Source organism: Macrotis lagotis, chromosome 1 (genome assembly GCF_037893015.1).
Source record: "Macrotis lagotis isolate mMagLag1 chromosome 1, bilby.v1.9.chrom.fasta, whole genome shotgun sequence".
NCBI lineage: Eukaryota > Metazoa > Chordata > Mammalia > Peramelemorphia > Peramelidae > Macrotis > Macrotis lagotis.
Window position 1 is genome coordinate 664385491 of NC_133658.1, and position 19734 is coordinate 664405224.

General features: G+C 41.0%; 1 protein-coding gene across 2 annotated transcripts in view; it reads right to left on the reverse strand.

Annotated features, from left to right (window-relative positions):
* Positions 1-18896, reverse strand: part of MYO1B (myosin IB) — a 215343-nt gene extending 196447 nt beyond the window's left edge. Inside the window, exon 1 of one of the 2 annotated variants that reach the window (XM_074215472.1) lies at positions 18803-18896. The gene's annotated coding sequence lies outside the window, so the exon portion shown is untranslated. Of the gene's footprint in view, positions 1-14648; positions 15635-18802 lie in introns of those variants that run through there. The other variant, XM_074215473.1, reaches the window with a different exon arrangement.
* Between the last annotated feature and the right edge of the window lie 838 nt (positions 18897-19734).

Below are 19734 nucleotides of genomic sequence, written 5' to 3' on the forward strand. Positions count from 1 at the left end.
AGAGCTTTCCATTTGACCAGTTGAGGTTTTGAGAGAACTATTTTCTTTTTGCATTTGCTCAATTGAGGATCTGAGAGATTTATTCTCATTTTCTATTTGTCCAATTGTATTTTCTAAGGATTTGTTTTCTTGTTGCAAGGTATTAATCTTCTCCTGGGTTTCTTTTGCCAAATTTTCCAATTGATTTTTTTTTCAAGGCAGTGGGGTTAAGTGGCTTGCCCCAAGCCACACAGCTAGGTAATTATTATGTGTCTGAGGCCGGATTTGAACTCAGGTACTCCTGACTCCAGGGCCGGTGCTCTATCCACTGCACCACCTAGCTGCCCCCCAATTGATTTTTAAACTCCTTCCTTATTTCTTCAAGGGAGTCTTTCTGTACTGGAGACCAGATCACATTCTCCTTAAAAACTTTAGGTCTGAGTTAGGGTCTTTTCTTTCCAAGAATTTTTCTATGGATCTACCTTTCTGCTGACCCTTCTTCATTTTGCTAAGACCTTGAGTTAGAGGGGGCTGGTTCACAGGGGTTTGGTGTTGGGATCGCTAGAGGCTTTACTCACTGTGTGCAATTTCTCTGGCTGGCCAGTAGAAGGTGCTGGTTGCTTTCTCTGGTGTGTCTGTGACCTTGATTGAGGCCTTCTCCCTTGGCTTGAAGGGAGGGTTGAAGCTATTGAATCCCTTTTGGCTTCAATCAATGGTGGCCTTTACCCTGGGGTGAGGTCATTCCTCTCCCTATTGTCAGCTGGGCTGGTTCTTCTGCTCACACACCTGCGCCTGAGACAGTAGACTGTAATTGTTTGTTCTAGCAAGGGGCCTCAGCTGCAATGGAGACATGGACTCAGAGTTCCTCAGAACCAAGGAGCCCAGGGATGGTGTCCGCAGCTCTCCTGCACCAAACTCTCCCCCCAGCCCTGTCGGCAAACTCCAGAGGGTCAGCGCCAACACCAGTGCCTCTGCTCCCTAGTTAACTGAAGCCCCCCATGATCTAGCCCCACCACTGATCCAGCAGGTCCATCTCTCAGGCCCTCAGACTCCCTGGCTCCAATTCAGCCTCTAATCCGGCTGATCAGGGGCTGATCTGCCCTCTGAGACCAGACTCACCTGCCCAAACTCACCCAAAGATGCAGAAGACAAATCCTGAGGTAGATATTCTTTCTCCTGGCTTTTCTTTCTGGGTTTTGTGGGTCAGATTTCTGTTAACAGGTTTGTTTCATATGATAGATGGGGAAAGATCAGGAGACTTTAGAACTGTGCCTGTCTTCTCTCTGCCATCCTGGCCGGAAGTCCTCGGTCTGAACTTCTAACCTAACTTCTAACTTAAACTTCTAACTGAATTTCTCTTCTATGATTTAAAAATACTGTTCTAAAAAGAGTTTACCTAACTTCCAAAGAGGTCCAAGTTCCAAAAAAGAACCTGTCTTTTAGAGCAAGCATTTTGCCCCACAGAATCAAATGCTTTTCATTTGATAGTCAACTAAAATAAGCACAAGGAGAACCTTGCACTCTCTGCATTTTTCAGAAAACTATATGACTTTAAGGGAAATTAAGGTTGCAATGCTTTGAAAAGATCTTCTATGGAGGATTTATGGGGGGAGGACATGAACAAGAATGGAAAAGGGAGAGAATCTGCAAGGTACTCCATGGAAAACAGAAATCACCCAGAGATCACCAACCCACTGAATATACTGATGAGAACATTTGATAGAGATATAAAGGTTTTGTGGCATACCTAGGTCACTGTATAGTACATCAAGGACACAAAAGAAAAATTTAGCAATCTAGGAACAGCAAAACATTGCCAAAATACCTTAACTCAAATTCCCATCTGACAACCTGTAACTTTTTAAAAATATTATTAATTATATCATATTAATTACAATATTAGTTATGTTAATTATTAAGTCATAGACTCATAAAAATCTCAGAATTGCAAGGAACTCCTCAGACCATTTAATGAAAATTAATTCTTGGACCAGAATCTCATCAGTAATACTCAACTGGGTCATTGTTCTGTCATTTTCAGATGTGTCGAACTCTTCATAGACCCCATTTGAGGTTTTCATAGGAACGATACTTGAGTGGTTTCCCATTTCCTTCTCCAGCTCATTTTACAGATGACAAAACTGAGACTAACAGTGCTAAGTGACTTGCCCAGGGTCACACAGACAGTAACTGTCTAAGGTTGCATTTAAACTCAGGTCTTCCTGACTCCAGGTACAGTACTCTCTCCATGGGGCCACTAGCTGTCTAATAAAATCATAGAATCATTGATTTATAGCTGGAAGGGGTCTTGGAGATCACTGAATCAAACCTCCCCATTTTATGGATTAGGAAACTCAATATATAGAAAGATTGAATTGACTGCCCTAACATCAAGGAATTCTGATAAGTATCAGGGATGGCATTTAAACCCAGGTCTTTCTGATTCCAAGTCCAAACCCTATCCACAAAGCTTTGTTTCCCTTGCATGATCAGCTTCCACACCACTTCAATTCCATAATAATTACATTTTGAAGGAAAAAACAGAAACTTTCTCTAAAACAACTCTAGCCCTAGGCTCTAAGAGATAGCTAATTTCTTAAAGGGCTGGTTTTAATCAAGACTAAGGGTTTGAATAATCCTGAACCAAAAGCCAAAATCAGACTAAATTGACTAACTGTAAACTGCAGTGAAATCTTTTTTTTTAAACTTAAATACAGTTCTAAATCTCAAACCTGGTGATCATTTCCAGTAATACCAAAATTCCTATTAAAATCACGAACTGGATATCTGAGCTTACCAGAAACAGTTTAGTGTTATAATAAAATGTTACAATAAACTTTACCTGCCACATAATTTTATGATCTGTAAACTGTATTTTGATACATATTAATTAGAGATAAGCAAGAAATTCATGGAATGGCTACAAAATAATACTGTTTTTACCCTATCTGACCAAATCCTTGTGGAATGAGTTAGGGAAGAAAGGAGTATGAAACTGGCAAAAATACATGTATAATCTTTAATCTAGATAGGCTGATCTCATGGAAAAAGATAAAAATTCTATCAACAGTTTTCCCCTCCTGACCTATCTAATGTAGAACACATACACAAAAAATCCTATGAGGTGGATCCACGGAATTCAGGAAGATCAAATCCCACAGATGACTTGTATGGACAAAGGCTTAATCACTAAATTGCTTAGAATCTGTTTTCTCTCTCTAAAATAAGACTATGAAATTTGAAGTACCCACCTCTCAGGATAGTGGTAAAACTCAGAAAACACAAAGTCAGAAGTACTCTAGAAATACTAGTTAATATTCCTGACTTGCTAAGAAAAATAATGAACCTCTTCTAAGAACCCTCATCTTATTTATTCTAAACCTCAAAACCCTTCCAGTTTTACCAGATGCCTACAAACATGCTACAAAGAAATCTTGCATTTTAATAAATGCATGAAAGATATCTTGTTGAAGTCTCAAAATTCTGCTCTGCCCAATTAAATGCTTTTTTATACAGTTAACAAATACTGGAGCCTGGGTTCTCTACTTTTCAGATGGTTCAGTGACTATAAAGGAAGTATAATTTGCTATTGAAATTCAATTTTAAAAAGTCAAGGTTGTCCTCTTACAAGTATAAAGTATTCTGAATTTTTCATTAAGAGTTTAGAACACAGAAGGCATTTGTAGTTAATATTTTAATCACTTTTTTGATAGTAATAATGTGCATTATTACAAATGGAGGAAAAAATAGTATGCAATAGAAATACTGGAAGATCTTTTCTATTTTTTTTATCCCTTTGTTATCCTTCCAATTTCATCCTTAAATGCTCTCAGGGTGATCTGAACTGGGTATCATACTAAACTTTCATTTTTTATTTCACTGCTTCTTTATGTTTTACAAAGCAATTACTCATAACATTTCACCATTCTCCTTGTAAAATACCACTTATGTGTTAACATTCTAAACTGCTATTATCCTTTGCTATATGTCTCTGATTAGTAAGAAAAGCAATGTGCTCTGGCTTGGGCAATTTCTGGGCTATTCTGGCTTCCTTGTAGTAAAATGTTTGTTGTTGTTGTTTTTGTTAATCATACTTAGCTTTCAAAGAGGACCAAGAAGGTAAAGTCTTGACTTTTTTGTGAAAAGGAGTTAAATCAGACACAACTGTGCAAAGTCATCAATGATTAAACTAATTTAGCAAAAAGTGCTATAGTCCATTGATGTCTGTCACTTTTTACCAATTTTCTTTTTTTTCCAAGATCAATAGATTATTTAACTATGTCAGACTATCTTAATGGTAGACCATGCCTTCTTATAATTCTATTTGGTGTTAATTTTGATCTTTTGCCCTAAAAATAGTAGGATGTAAGCTCAGTAATGGCAAGGTTCATTTTCCATTTCCTTCATATTCCATTTGCCTAAAAGAATAACTCATGCTTAACAAATGCTTATGCTATTGGGACAGATTCAGAATTAACTCTCAGATAAGCAACAAGTCATTTCCTGACATCATCTAAATGTGATCAGTTCCATGTTCTTTTTATGTCATTTGGTTATTATCAGTACTCTACTTCCCAACTCTCTTCCTTAAATAAATATCCATGATATATAATGGAGAGATTTACTTCTAATCTGGCCACTTTCATTTCTTGATCCTAAGCCAGAATTTCTTCATATCTCTATGGAGTTCTTTAGCATTGAATCCACCATTTTAAATTAAGTGATAATTAGATTTGTAGGGGATCAAATACTACAAAGAATTTTCCTATTTCTTCAATCTCTTCACTCTTTGTGTCTGGTCTGAAAAATGTCTGGGAGTTTTCTCTGACTCCCAAGATCAACATGAACCAACAATATATTAACACAATGGCCGAAAAGGCAGAGGAGAACTTTTCAGGAAATAAAACCATTCAACAAGGAAACAAGCTTCCTTGTTAAACTTCTTGCAGAGTAGGCAGACAACCACAATTCAAAAATGATGCAGTGAGATTCTTGCATTGAGGGGAAGAATGAATGTTTTCTAAGGTCTCTGCAAATTCTTAAAATCTGTAATTCTCAAATGCAAGTATAGATGTCTATGTCAAAAAAATGACTGCTCATTCTAATGGGGAAAACAAGCCCCCAAAAATGTGTATTCAAGATGTAGAGTGATTAAGTGGGGGAGGGGGAATCTCAGAGGGAAGGCATTAACAGATGGGATGGGGGAAGAAGGCTGGGAAAGGTCTCTTGCAAAATGGCAGAATTTGAGCTCATCTTGAAGAAAACTGAGGAAGCTAAGAAGAGGAGGTGAGGAAGGAGATCATTCCAAGGAGGGGGAAAGCCAGTGAAAAGACACAGAGGCTGTAAGGAGCACCAATCAGATCAATACAGTTGGATGGCAGAAAGGGACAAGAGGACAAAGCATACTGTGTAAAAGTAGGAAGGGGCATACATGCCAAAAAGGATTTTCTATTTGATCTATCTGAGATAATAGGGAGCCACTACAGTTTCGTGAGTGAGTAGAATGCTGTTACAATGTAAGACCTGGGCTCTAAGATATAGTAGGATACTGGGGGAATTCAAGGGGGTAATTCTGATCTAGCTGCTTGGTTTGGGGACAAATGCAAATTTCCTGCACAGTATACCTTTCTTCTACCCACAATTCATTCTTCTCATTCTACCTTAAATTAGGCATTACCAAGTCCTAAAAAAAATTTCCACCATCTAATTAGAACATAACCCATAGCATGAAATTTTATACTGCTGATAACTTCTTTCAATAAATCCAAATGGACATAAAAGCTGCACAGCTTTACAACTGGAATCTCAACATCTGCTAGGGATACTAAATGTGTTAAAAATATGATCACCCTGAACAAACTTTTGCTGAAAAGGACAGAACTTAGGTAGGTAAAGGAGTGAGTAGAAAAGGAGAGGAGGTAAAGCCTACAATCATAATCTAATTGAGTAAGGGGGCATTTTTCTCTAATTCAGGGAGCAGAATGTAGAGACAAAGGTCAAACTTAAGTCAAAACTACAATAGCTTTTCCCATGAATAGGTGCTATAAAACACCTTAACAGGTCACCTTGAAAGCAAAGAATGAGAAAGAATACCACACTTCTACAACATAATACCAAAAACAAACAAATAAGCCTTGGCAAAAATTTGGCAAAGGGTTTAAGCTGGGCAGACACCTTTATTAAGTATGCTCCTGGGGCCTGTGATAATGCCCCCTAAAGCTCTGTTGTGCAGATGCCAACAGCTATTATCCTGCCAAAAAATCAAAGCCAATAATACCATGTGAGTTGGCTGACTTGGGGGGGGGGGGGGCTGAACCAGAAGTTCAGAAAGCTGGGTTCTAGACCCAAGTTTTGTCATTCACTACATGTATGACTTGGGGAGGGGGGAGCGGAACTATAGGCAAAGAATCATTTGAGATCTCCTGAGTCACTATTTACTCAAATGAAAAATACAATGTAATGTTCATAAGGTTCATCTGGTTTAATCCACCCTATAATATACAGTATTATATACAATATTATAATTATAAAATAATAATATGTATAGAGTTCTAATGCATTGGAAAATATTCCTATAAAAACAAATCACACCTTTTAGGAAGGGTCAAGCCTCCTCTCATGACCATACAGAAAAATTTGTAGGAAAGGGAAATGTGAACCATACTAAATTTTTAGAAAGTCAATGAAGTCAAATACTTAATAATCTAGGGCTCCTTATCAATGGGATATTTGCCAAGCCTGATGTGGCTTTTTTTAAACTCTGGTAAGTTTCCAGAATATCTTCTTTTCAACTAATGATTCTACTTTAGAGGAAAAAATTTTTAAAGAAAGCAATGTTATCATAACAAATTGGCAGCTACATGCCTAGCCTGAGGCAAAATGATGCAGTAGATATAAGACATGCATTTCCATCTGCTTACCTGATAACTTCACCTGATAGCCAAACTGAACACAACCCAAAACAAACTCATCACTTCTCCCCTTCCCTTTCCTCCAATGATTTACAGGCCACTTTTATCCCCCACCTCTCTGGCCTCAGTTTACCAATTATAAAATGAGGGAGTAAAATCAAATGATATCTAAGATGCCTCTAGTCAGTCAAAAGGCTCATATTAGGTGCCTATTGAAGGCATTGTGCTAGATGCTGGTGATAAAAAGACAAAAATTAAACAGCCCTTACAGAAGTATCTCCCATTCCCTGATTCCATTCTTTAATTGAATCTTGGTGATCCCTGACCTTTATGTATTTTCAACAGTTTATCTTTACTGAAATTTAAGTAAAACCCCTTCCCCAAGAATTTTTAGAAGGTATTTTTTAAATTAAGTTGAATTAAAATCTAGTTTAAGAATTTCAAAAGCCCTACTAATAGCATGGAAGATATCTAGAGGATGTTGAGAAAACAAGGTTGAAAATCCCTGATCTCAGCAAAACACTAATTATAAAGTGGTTTCTAAATGAGAAGCAAAGAGACTATAGTAATGACAGCTGGTTTCATCTATATTGCCCACCTCAAGAGAAATTGGGTTAAGTCTCTCTTTCACAGAGTCCACTCCTTCCATAATGAAGGCAGCAGCAGAGCCTCCAGGTCTAAATGTTGGTCGTGGTTCAAGAGGAGAATCTAATCAATCAACAGATAAATTATTAGGGGCCTCCGTGTGTGGTTCCTGAACATCTTACTACAACAAATGATTGATTGCCAAATAAGTGGCAGAGGCAATGAGCCCCATGAGCTCAGAAGATGGTGAGATCATTGTGGGCTTGCATGGCCTGGAAAGCTTTTGCAAGTTAGTGGATTGGGAGTTGGGCTTTGAAGGATGGGTAAAGAGAACAAATGGCATTCCAGGGCCAAAAAAACACTCCAAAAAGCACCACCAAAACCTGTGGGACATGAGAAGATAAGCTTGGATGTAAAATAGGATTCAGGTTGAAGAGCAACAGAACAGAACTCTGAAAAGGTGTGACAGAGACTTTGACTGCAGACTAGGAGTCAAATATTAAGGCTTTAAAGGGAGATGCTGGCACAAAGAAGAGAGAATCAGCTGACCAACTCACTAAGGAAAAGGAATAATCAAAGTTTCCAAGACATAAAGCTTGAGAAAAACTGGGAAAATGAATGTACCCTCAATACAAATGGAGAAATAAGCAGAAGCTTCCTTGTAAAAAGCAGGGCTTGAAGTGATTCTCAGTTTGATTTTAGGCAGACTAGACTTAAAGGTAGAACATGCAAGAAAATTAAAAAAAAAACACACATCACAGATGACTGCAAAGTTCTGAAATCTATAAGAGGTAGTAAAATAGAAAGTTTCAAAGAAGGTTTAGTTCAAGATGTTTTAAATATTTAGTATATCACAGATCCCTGGCATTCTGGTGTAACATATGGACCTCTTCTCAGGTTAACATTTTTCAAATGTTTAAAATAAAATACATAGGATTACCAAAACAGTACAACTATATTGAAATTATTGAAATACATGAAATTCACTTGGAAATATATGAAAAATTCACATTCTTATGAATAAATTCAAATTCATTTCAAATTGAATTGAAATTTGAATTTTGATTTCATGTTTGAAATTTATAAAATTATATTGAAATTAGCAAAATGTTTCAAAAAACAAGTTCACAGATCCCAGGTTAAGAATCTACAATTTAAATCTAAAACAAGTTAAGATAAGATAAGAGATATTTAAGGTATCTTCAGTGTGGTATGGGGAAGGAATATTAGATTTTGGACTCTAAAAATCTAGGTTTAAATCTTAACTCTGATGCTTATTAGCTGTGTGAATCTGGGTAAGTCACTTAAACTTTCTGAACTTAAGTTCATTCATCTCTAAAAGGTGGGGAAAGGACTAACCTAACTTCTAAGGTCCCTTTTTAGCTCTGAAAATACATGCCTAAAAATTCCTAACCTCTTAAATCTGCTATCACATAGGGTAACTGCAACCCAGAATCATAGCATCTTATAGCTAAAAAGGTCCACAAAGATCATCTAATCAAATCTCTTTACAGAGGAGGAAACTAAGACCTGAAAGAAATGAAAAGACCTGTCCAAAGGGTCACACAGCAAGCCAAGATCAGGACAGCACTCATTGCCATTTACTTTTCCTAATGTGACCTATGATCACTGGAATAAAAGGGAGAAACTATGAATCTCCTTTTGTTAAGTTTTCACGAGACTCATTTGGGGGCTGTGACTATCAGCCAAGGCAATTTTCACCATCTAGCATTACTTGGAAAAGGGGGAGGAGGGAATCTAAGAAAGACAGAAAGGATGGGGTGCTGGAAAATATAGGTTGGGACCAGTCAAAAAACAATGCCCACAAAATTTTGCATTTAAAACATATTTACCTAGTTTATCAAAAATGTATCAAAATGAAAATGGGTGATTTTCTAAACACAGTCTGTTATCATCACTCTATTCTTTACAAGACAGTCAATAAATATTTATGAAGAGCTTACTATTTACAGAGCAATATACTAAGCCCTAAAAGAGGCAAAAGATAATAACAACCCTGTCCTCAGGCAGGTTTTTTTTGGGGGGGGGGGGATATTGTTTGCTTTCTATTTGGTCCTTAATGAACATACTGACACCACTAATTGTTGTTGCACATCTCCAAACCTGCTATTTGATTTTTCACAAGTGTAATAATGTCAGCAAAGTTTAGAGTCAAGAAAAATGTGATTGGAAGTCTCATTCCAAGTGTAGTGGCTCTGCATCCTTGGGGAAGGCAAGGAACTTCTAAGGGAGCCAGTCCCAGGGCAACAGACCTATAAAGTAGAGAAAAGGTGCAACAGATCTGAGCTGGTAAAGGCAGTTTCCTGAATATGGGCATTATGCCAATTACTAGTAAACCAGCACCACCACTTCTATTAACAGCGGCCACTCCAGTTTCTATAGCATTTCTCAAATCTACAAAGCATTTTCCCTGCAACAAGCTTGTAAGAGGAGTGGTTGAATTGATAATTTATGAAATTATGAAATGGAGGAAGGCAGGCTCGATTCTTCAGATATTCTCTGGAAAAGCTCACGATGGCAGCAGGAAGTAGGACTACAATCGCATTTTAATAAGCCTCAGAGGGTAGAGACAAGCATAAGGCAAATGGCTCCAAGATGCAGAGAAGGTGATCACTCGACCCTCAGGAGATAGAAAAGTTATTGAAGAGCAAGAGTTTGAGGTTTATTTTCATGATGTTTTAAGGGGACAGACTAACTCTTATCTATGTCACCCTGAAATTAGTTCATTAAAACACATCAGATCATCTCAAAGTTGTCAGTAAAACTTTAAAGTTAAGATGTCAACATCACCTTAACATTACTCAATTGGTGATCTGTGAGCTTTACTTAGGAAGTCTGGAATTAGTCTAGGATTTAGTTATCATAAACCCAAAGGACTCTGACAGCAGAGTCTAGAGGACTACTGCTGATTCAGCACATGGCCAGGATATGAATTTTGGTTACTATATGAAACAATTTGTAAATGATACTCCTTTGATCTCAGAAATAGTATTTACATGCCTTCTAGGTTCCCCTTTGCAATCTTACTTCCCTCTATTGTCCCTTTATACTGGCTACTAACTAGCTTACTATACTGACTGGAGAAATCTCCAATCCAAAGGCTTATATGAACTATTTGTACCTGTGGGTACAACCTTCCAAGCTTGTACTGGACTAATCAGTCATAGTTAGACACACTGTTCGACCAAAAGAGCAATGCCACTTTGGTCCTCTTTGACTACTAAGAACAATCAATCAGAAAGGGATAAGGGAGGGGCAGCTAAGGTGGCCTAGTGAATAAAGCACCTGCCTTGGAGTCAGAAGTACCTGGGTTTAAATCTGGTCTCAGACACTTAATAATTACCTGGCTGTGTGGCCTTGGGCAAGCCACTTAACCCCATTTGCCTTGCAAAAACCTTTAAAAAAAAAAAGAAAGGGATAAGGGGTGTAGGGTGGTGGGGGAACAAGAACAAGTTGGTACAGAGGTCAAGGGTCTTCCCTAGGGTCACACAGCTAGTAAGTATGAAAACCAGGACTTTCTCTAAAACACAGCTCCTCTCACTCCATCCCTTTAGACTTTATAGGATCACTTCTCCACCTCTACTCCAGGATCCTTATTCCCTTGGCCAGGGGACAGATGGCACTCTCATTTATTAATCCACTCATCCCCCAGTCAAGTATTTAATGCCCAATGATGAATGTCAAGACACGTCATAAGCTGGCCTTGGTGAAGAGACCAGTCTACAGCACTCTCTGAAAACTACTTGAAGGCAATCTGATTCCTGCTGAGAGGAATATTTGAAACACAACCACCACAGGAGAATAATAAATACCATATGGCAAAGGTCAGCAACCTGGCAGAGGGAGCAGCCAAGTCTTTCTAGTCCCTAGAAGCTCTTCTTTATTCAAAAAGGAAGAGTGTGTGAGGTGTGCAAGGGGAGGTGGCAACCTCCTGGAGGACATGCCAGGGGAAACTAGCCCAGACAAGTTTGCCAGGATTATACTCAGACCAAAGGATCAAAGATTTCAGACTGGAAGGGCCCTTAGAACCTGTGGAGCCCAAATCCTTCATTTTACAGATCAGGAAACTGAGGCCAATTTGCCCAGGGTAAAACTGCTAGTTACTGAGGATTTAAAGTTGTCTTCCTGAATCCAAGTCCAGCATTCTATCATTTAATCAAATATTCAATCAGCATTTATTAAGTTCTTACTATTTATGTCAGACACTGTGTTAAGCCCTGGGGATACAGAGTCACAAGACAGACTCCAACTTCCCCTAACGGGGAAGACAACATGAAAATAAATACATTTTTTTACAGATAGAGATATATAGATACAGGAAGCTATATAGAAAATCATTAACAGAGGTAAGGCAGAAGGATTAAGAAGAGCTGGAAAAGGTTTCTTATAGAAGAAAGAATTTTAATTGGGATTTAAAGGAAGACAGAAAGGTCAGTAGTCTGAGCAGAGGAGGATGAACACTCCAGGCATGGGGACAGAGTCCAGAGATGGAGTGTCTTCTTCATGGTCAGTGTCACTGGATTGAAAAGTATGTATTAGGGAATAAAGTCTAAGACGACTGGAAAGTTAGAAAGGAAATCAGTTATGAAGGGCTTTGAAATGCCAAACAGTTTTTTATATTTGATCCTGGAAACCAAAGGAAGCCACTAGAATTTTGTTTATTTGTGGGCAGGAACACGACTGTTACATAGTCCATAGCCAGATCTTCACTTTAAGAAAATCACTTTGGTGGATGGATTGGGATGGGAAGAGACTTGAAGCAGCCCAACCCACCAGCAACCTAGCTCAACAAGCCAGGTGCGATGTGATGAGGGCTGGCCCCAGGTGGTGGCAGTGTCAGAGGAGAGAAGATGTATTCCAGAGATGTTGCAAAGGTAAAATAGACAGATTTTGGCAACAGCCTGGATGGGGAAGGGCTGCAGGAATGGAGTGACATAATTAGTGAGGAATCCAGGATGATTCCTTAGATTCAAGTCGGAGGGACTGAGAGGATGGTGGTGCTCTCTATACAGTAAGAGGGAAGATAGGAGGGGGGGAGGGTTAATGAGAAAGTGTGGACTTGTTTAAGATATCTACTAGACTTCCAGTTAGAGATGTCTGAAAGACAGCTGGAAATGCAAGATTAGAGGTCAGTAAGATTATTGGGGCAGCATAAGTAGATCAGAGAATCATCAGCATAGATAATCCACAGTTGCATTTGAGATCATCAAGTGAAATAGTACAGAGAAAGAACAGGGCCCAGGACAGAACCTTGAAGACACCTCTCAGAAGGCTATCCACTAGCTACCACCAAGACAAGTAGTTAGGAGCAGAGGACTGACTGACCTTTATCCCCCCCTAGCAGGAACATCTTTTTAAATACTATTGCAGTCACTTTTCTTGAGGTTTGTTTTAAAAGTGAGCAGCCCACTCAATCCAAACACCAACCCCAGTTTAATCACATAAATTTTTTAAATTTATTTAAGGCAATGGGGTTGCCCGACTAGGTAATTATTAAGCATCTGAGGCTGGATTTGAACTCAATTTTCCTGACTCTATCCACTGTGCCACCTAGCTGCCCCAACCCTACAGTTTATTACCAGATAGTAACAGCTTCATCCCTTTCTCTTCCCACCCCAACTTTAAGTATGGAAGATTTCCTTAATCTTGAAGTATATCCTTTTAAAATTAAAATATCCTAGTGAAAAAGACCAGAGTTGGTTATCATCTGTCCTTCTAAATAAAAACTTAAGAACAAATACAGAAGCTGAAACTTAAATACTTAGGTCCCACAAAGAAAAGATAAGACTGCTTCCTAAAATAACTAGGCCAGGATCCTACACTAAAATAGGAACTGCCAAAGATGGACGTTTTACTGACAACTGAAAAAACAATGTATGAGAAGTTCCATGAGAACCAAGTGGATAGAGCGGGAAGTCTTGGAAAATATATGACCCAAGTTCAAATCCTGCCTCTGGCACAACCTAGCTAAATGATCATCACTCAGTCTTAAAGCACTATCTAGAGTGGTGTGTTAGTATTAGTTCCTGCTAAGTTTGCAGATTTGCATTGGTGTAGGGGAATTTCCACACCAGTAGTCTTTTGCTCAACTAGTCCAAGAAAAGCGGAGAAAAAAAAACAGAAATGAGATGCTAATAACTGTCAGAAGACATTTAGAGTACAGGCTGGAAAAAAATCAAAACAATGAGACATAACTGTCCTTGGTCCCCCAGTTTAAAGGGAAATTCTGGAGGAGGAGTCTTCCAATTTGAGAGGGCACAGGGTAGGAGGGTACTTCCAATGATGTAATTTAAAGGCTAGAGGGAGGCCTCTGGATGTAGAGCTTTGCCAGGGTAGAAGCAATGACTTGCCTTCTCCCTACCTTTCCAGACTTCTTATACCTCATTTACCCCTGCATAAATTCTACAAATCAGCTCTGCAAATCTACTTTCTATTCCTCAAAAAAAGACCATTCCATTTTCTATCTTCCATGCTGGGAGTGCTTTCTTCTTCATCTTTGCCTTTATAAGGCAGTTAAGTGGTGTTAGGGATTTGACTAAGACTTTAGAGTCAGGAAGTTCAAATCCAGCCTCAGATACACACTATGCATGATCCTGGACAAGTCACCTAACTATGTTTACCCAAATTTGCTCATCTATAAAATGAAAATAATAATAGCCCCTATGACCCAGAGTTGTTGTGAGGCTCAAATAAGATAGCTTCAGTTCCCTTCATTAATTTCTGCCCCCAACATCACCAAACCATCTTTTCCATCTTCATTGTCACCTTGTTGAATATAAGAAGATCCTGACCTACTTATTGCTGTTTGCCAGATTTTGTACCTGCCTCTCCAACCTAAAATTGAATTTTAAAATAAACAAGAGGATTTTCTGATACTGGAAAATTGACCTATGCCACCTGCAAAGAACTCAGGAAAATAGAATGAAGTTTTTCTATCATGAAATAGTTATGTACCAAAGGAAATGAAGACAAACCTAGATGTTAAGTCTTATCTTGGGTATCTATGTTACACCCAATATTTTACTTTGACCCTATCCCCCAGATGAAGAGATAGCAAATTTAGGGAGTCCAACATTAAAGTCCTTTCTATGTTTGCATTGGTGACTACTGTCAGAACAGTCCTCTCCCCAGGCTATTTGAGATGTTTCCTACCTCTCCATATAATTCTGTATTCCAAACCCATCTTCCACAAATGCTAAAAATTCCACTTCTGTTCTTCCTTCTTGCTTCTTCCTAAGTGGACTCACTTCCTCTGTAGGAGAAAGATGAGTACAGAAATTATCCTGTGGGATTTCGTTCCCACAGAGCCCAGAAATGTGATGATCTCAGAGGATCTTGTAAAGAGAGACCCTTGACACTTTCCAAAGGAAAAATGTCTTCTACAAAGGGGCTGCTGCCAGGACTTCTAAAAAGCATGTGCTGGGAAAATGCTAAGAAAGACCACTTCATATGTTTCCAATTTCACTGAACCACTTCCTCCTTTTATTAACTGCTTGCCTTCCCTCCTTCCCTATTCCTCCTTTAAAAAAAATCTGTGTACAAATAAAAATTAAGCTAGTATCTCCCCCCCCCCAATCCAGGAGCAAATTTTGATGTCCTAAGAAATGTTAACCCAAGGGTTACCTGTTATCTTTCATGATTACAGAGACACCTTGAGAAAAAAGATGTTTTCACTGTGAAAACCAGAAAATCTGAAAGCTTAAGAGATGTGATGGATGCAATAGTCAATGATAATTCCGGAGGATTGATGAAGCATGCTGTCCACCTACTATCATGGAGGGCAAAACTGAAAATATATATCTTTTTTGGAGATGGCCAAGTCAAAAACTTGTTTTGCTTGACTATGCATACTTGTTACAAGACTTTTCTTTTTACTTCATTTTTTCTCCATTGGAAGAGGGAGTGGGAAAGAGAGAAAATGATTTTTGCTCAAAAAAAACTTTTAAAAAAAAAGCAGATTCTTTCCTGATATTTTTATACACCTCTCATTTTTACACATGCTTACTGAAAGGAATGGTGTGTTTTTACATATTAGCATCCTAATAGATTTTTAATTAATTTAATTAATTTTTAGTTAATTTGTTTTCCTTTTACCTTAATCATATTAGTCAATCAACAAGGATTTATTAAAAACCTAATATGCACCAGGCATTGTGCTAAACAAAGGGAAAACCAAACAAATCAAACAATTTTTACTCACAAGAAGATGACAAATGTTGGATGTGTCTATTTTCTATACATAAATATATATACATATTTATACATCTATACTTAGATGCATATATTGAGAGAATAAAAACAAAGTAATTCAAAGGAGGACATGAGAAGTTGGAGGCATCAGGAAAGGCTTCATAGAAAGGAGGTAGTAGCAGTAGTTGTAGTAATAGTAGTAGCAGCAACAGCAGCAGAGGCAGTAGCTGTAATAGTAACTGATTTTAATCAGTGTAGATAACTTTCCAAGTGGCAAATTCCTTTTATAAGGGAAGATCTGTAACTCATCTATAGCTTACAGCCTTAAGAACTGCTTGGTGTCCCAAGACATGAAAGGTTTCATGCAAGTCCTAAACTGGGTCAGAGGGTACACTACAACTCAGGTCTTTCCACTGTTCTTTCAATTCCCTCATAAAGGCCATAATTCTAAACCTACCAATCTCAGATCTGTACTTCCAAATTTCACTCACACCTTCCTGAAGAACAGACAAATTAGAAGATAGACAAATTAGAAAGTAACATTCACACCTCCTCTTATTAGTAGTAGAGGAGGGTAAAAATCAGTCTTCGTTCTAATAGTCTCAATAAATAAGCAATATTATTGAAAATTAATAAATTATTCATATTTCTGCTAAGCCCTAGGGACACAAAAAAGAGGTGAAAGACAGTCCCCATCCTCATTAGATTACAATCTAATGGGAGAGACATTAGAATCAAACATACCCAAAGCAAAGTTATATACAGGATAAACAGGATCCTCTACTCCAGTCCACCACCCCCATTCCATTTCCCTTCAGGGGTCCTGTTTCACAGTTGGGGAAAGCCTGTCTTTGATACTGGCAAAATGATGATTCATTTAGAAGGGGTAAAGCAGGCCTTACTACTGTATAAGATCACACAATAGGATAGCCGGATGCTGGAAAATCAGCTTCTCCCTGAGCAAATCAACCCCACCACCACCACTACCACCACCACCACCACCACCCCACCCCCAAGTGTTTCCTTTGTAGCACTCATCTTCTATTGTGATGTATATTTCATTAAAGAATATTTCAATTGCTATTTGGAACGTTAGATAATCAAGTGTGGTTTTCTCTTAATGATGTGAATTACTCTGTAAAAGTTAAAAATGATGAAACTTGAAAAAGTTACTCTTTGTTAACTGTAGAAGGCAGAATGTTTTGCACAGCTTTGTGTTATAATAACAAACAGCTTGCCTGGTTGGAAAAGTTCCCACTTCAATTTAAAACTCACAATGGCTTCTGAGGACATGTCCCATTGCTTAGCAGGCAGGCCCTGAAAAGCTGACCACATCCCCACGTAAAAAGGCACAAACTCAGCAGTATGTACAATGCTTTTCCATTACCATAGTGAGTAGGAAACATTTTTCCAGAGCAAGCTCTTCATTCTCCTTCTAAAGTCAACTTTCAAACTTGGTTCACCTTAAAGAGATGGACTGAGGTGAAAAGTCGGGTACCACTCTCTCCAAGAACAAATATGGCCCCCTTGCAGTTTAAGGGCTGTCTGAGGACAAACACCAGTCTTTTCTGTCAACAGTCTGCCCAGGAATACTTCAATCAGAGTATTACTGAATGTCTCTCTCTCTCTCTATCACTACAACAGTCCTCACACATTCAGTAAAATGTTGGGCCCCTTCCATCAATGTCCCATGGGCCAGACCATGAATGCCTGGAAATTTCAGGCTCCTCCCAGACATAGTTTTGCTTGAAATACTCCATTCAAAAATATTGATCATTCACCCACTTCTTTTCCCCCAAAAGACAACTGCTTCTTTATCAGATCCCCTTGTATATCAGGAGGGTTAATTTGTCCAATTCTTGATAAGATAAATTTAAGGACTATGTCCCCTCAATAGAAGTACACTGCCTCAAACTCTCATGTGTTTCTTCCTTTATCCAGACTCTGACCGACAGTGCTTACAGTGGAAAGCACAACTGAGGGATTTAAAAAAAAAGCTTTTCTCTAATGAAAACTACACTTCCTCTCAACTATTTGTGAGTTTTTTTTTTAAATACAAATTATTATTATTTGCCAGGAAAGTCCTTAAATCGGGTTTTTTCTAGTGAATGTTACATAATGTGATTCATACATTTAGCAATGTCTGTCCCTTTGGTGGTTTTCCCCAGACATTCCTGAAAGTTTTTTTTTTTGAAACTACTATTATAATGTATAAAATTAAGCAAAGGTGAAAGTGACCGCATCCTCTTTGCTTTTTCCATAATGTCTTTGGATGCGGAGTAACACCTCGTATCCGCTCCTTCCAAGGCTACAAAAGGAAACCTCCGGGGTTCACCTTCCAAGATGACCCGGCAAGCTTTGATTTCCACCAACTACTGAGCAAAAGTCAGCGGGGCCACAAAGCACACAACTTGTTGCAGTGATGAACACGGGGCCGCAAGCTTCACAGCGCGTCGGGGGGAAGGTGAGGCAGCTGGGACACACACGGACACACAGACACACACAGACACACACACACACACACACGCACACACACACACGCACACACGCGTGCGCGCCATCCTCTCATCATCACCCCTCCACCGCTCCTCTGCACCCCCTAAGGAAGCACACGGCGCCCGCCTCCCGCCGGGGGCTCCACTCCCTAAGCTGGTTACAATCCACCGCCGCCCCCCGCCGCCCCCACCCCCATCCCCACCACGAATCACTCCCATCCGGGCCAGGAAACAGGACCCGGGGCGCCCCCGGCCGCGGGGCCCGAACAAAGGAGGCCGGGGCGGCCCCATCCGGCTCTCCGGCCCCCGCCGCCGCCCACTTCACCTGGACCCCCCGGCGCCCCGCCCGGCACGCCCCCCGCCCGGCGCCCCCTTTCTTCTTCAGCTCCATGCCCAACTGAGGGGGAGAGTGGGGGGCCACCGGGACAGCGAAGCCGCGGGCACCCCGAGAACAACGGGGGGACGCCAAGCACCACTTAATTGTTCCACGGCCGCTCTTTCCGCCCCCCGGGATCCCAGCAGAGCCGGCAGCCCCCGCTCTCCGGGCGCGTCCGCTCGGCTCTCGGGGTCCCGGCCCCGCTCCGGGGCGCGCAGGGGGGACGGGGAGACGAGAGGCCCTACCTGCCCACGCCGCGCGCCTCGGCTGCCCCGCGGGACGCGGCCACGGGCAGTCACCGCCGGCGGCTCCGAGCCCCGCGTCCCAGCCCCGCGCCAGCCCAGGAGTTGGCGCCGGCTCTGCCCCGTGCGCAGAGAGGAGGCCGTCGTTCCGCGCCGGGCCACGCCCCTCGCCGCGGCAGCCCGGGCCGGCGGGGCGGGGCGGGGCGGGGCGGGCACCTCGGCCCGGGAGTCGCCCCTCCGCGGGAGGACAGCTGCGGGCCCGGCTCGGCTTCACAGCGCCCCCAGGGGCAGGCCCGGGGCCGCCTGCCCTCGCCCGCCGCATGCCGCCGGCGAGCGCGCGGGCAGAGCGCCGCGGAGGCCGGGGCGCACCGGGCCCGCCCTCCAGGGGCCTGCCGCGTGCCCGAGGGCGCCCCGACGGCGCTGCGCCGGCCGGCCAGGCCGGGCCGAGGGGCGAGCCCCGGCCTGCGCCGGGCAGCTGGAGAAATGCGCCGGGGCAGCGGGAGCCGCGGGGACCCGTCCTTCTGCTCGCCACTCCTGTTTATCACTTTTTAATAGACTTTAATGTGTTTTTCTGTAGTTCTCTGCACGGGCCCCCACTGGATCGCAAGCTCCTTGAGGCTGGGGACTGCCTGTCTGTGTGCCCCAGCTGGCACGTGGTAGGTGCTTAGTAAATGGGTATTGAACGGAATGAAATCCCGAAGACGGACTCTCTGAGAATCAAAAAAAAATGTGCCCACGACAGACACATTTTCCCCCAATTTATCCACTCCATTGACATTTATTCCATCACTTTACTGAATCTATACGTAGAAGTCTTGCGTGGACGATCAAGCCCTGAAGGCCTCCCTTAAAAATTTTAGAATTATATGGGAGACACTGGCACAAGACCTCCCGGCCGCATGGAGTGCCCTCTCAGTGAGCGTGCTGCTGCTCCA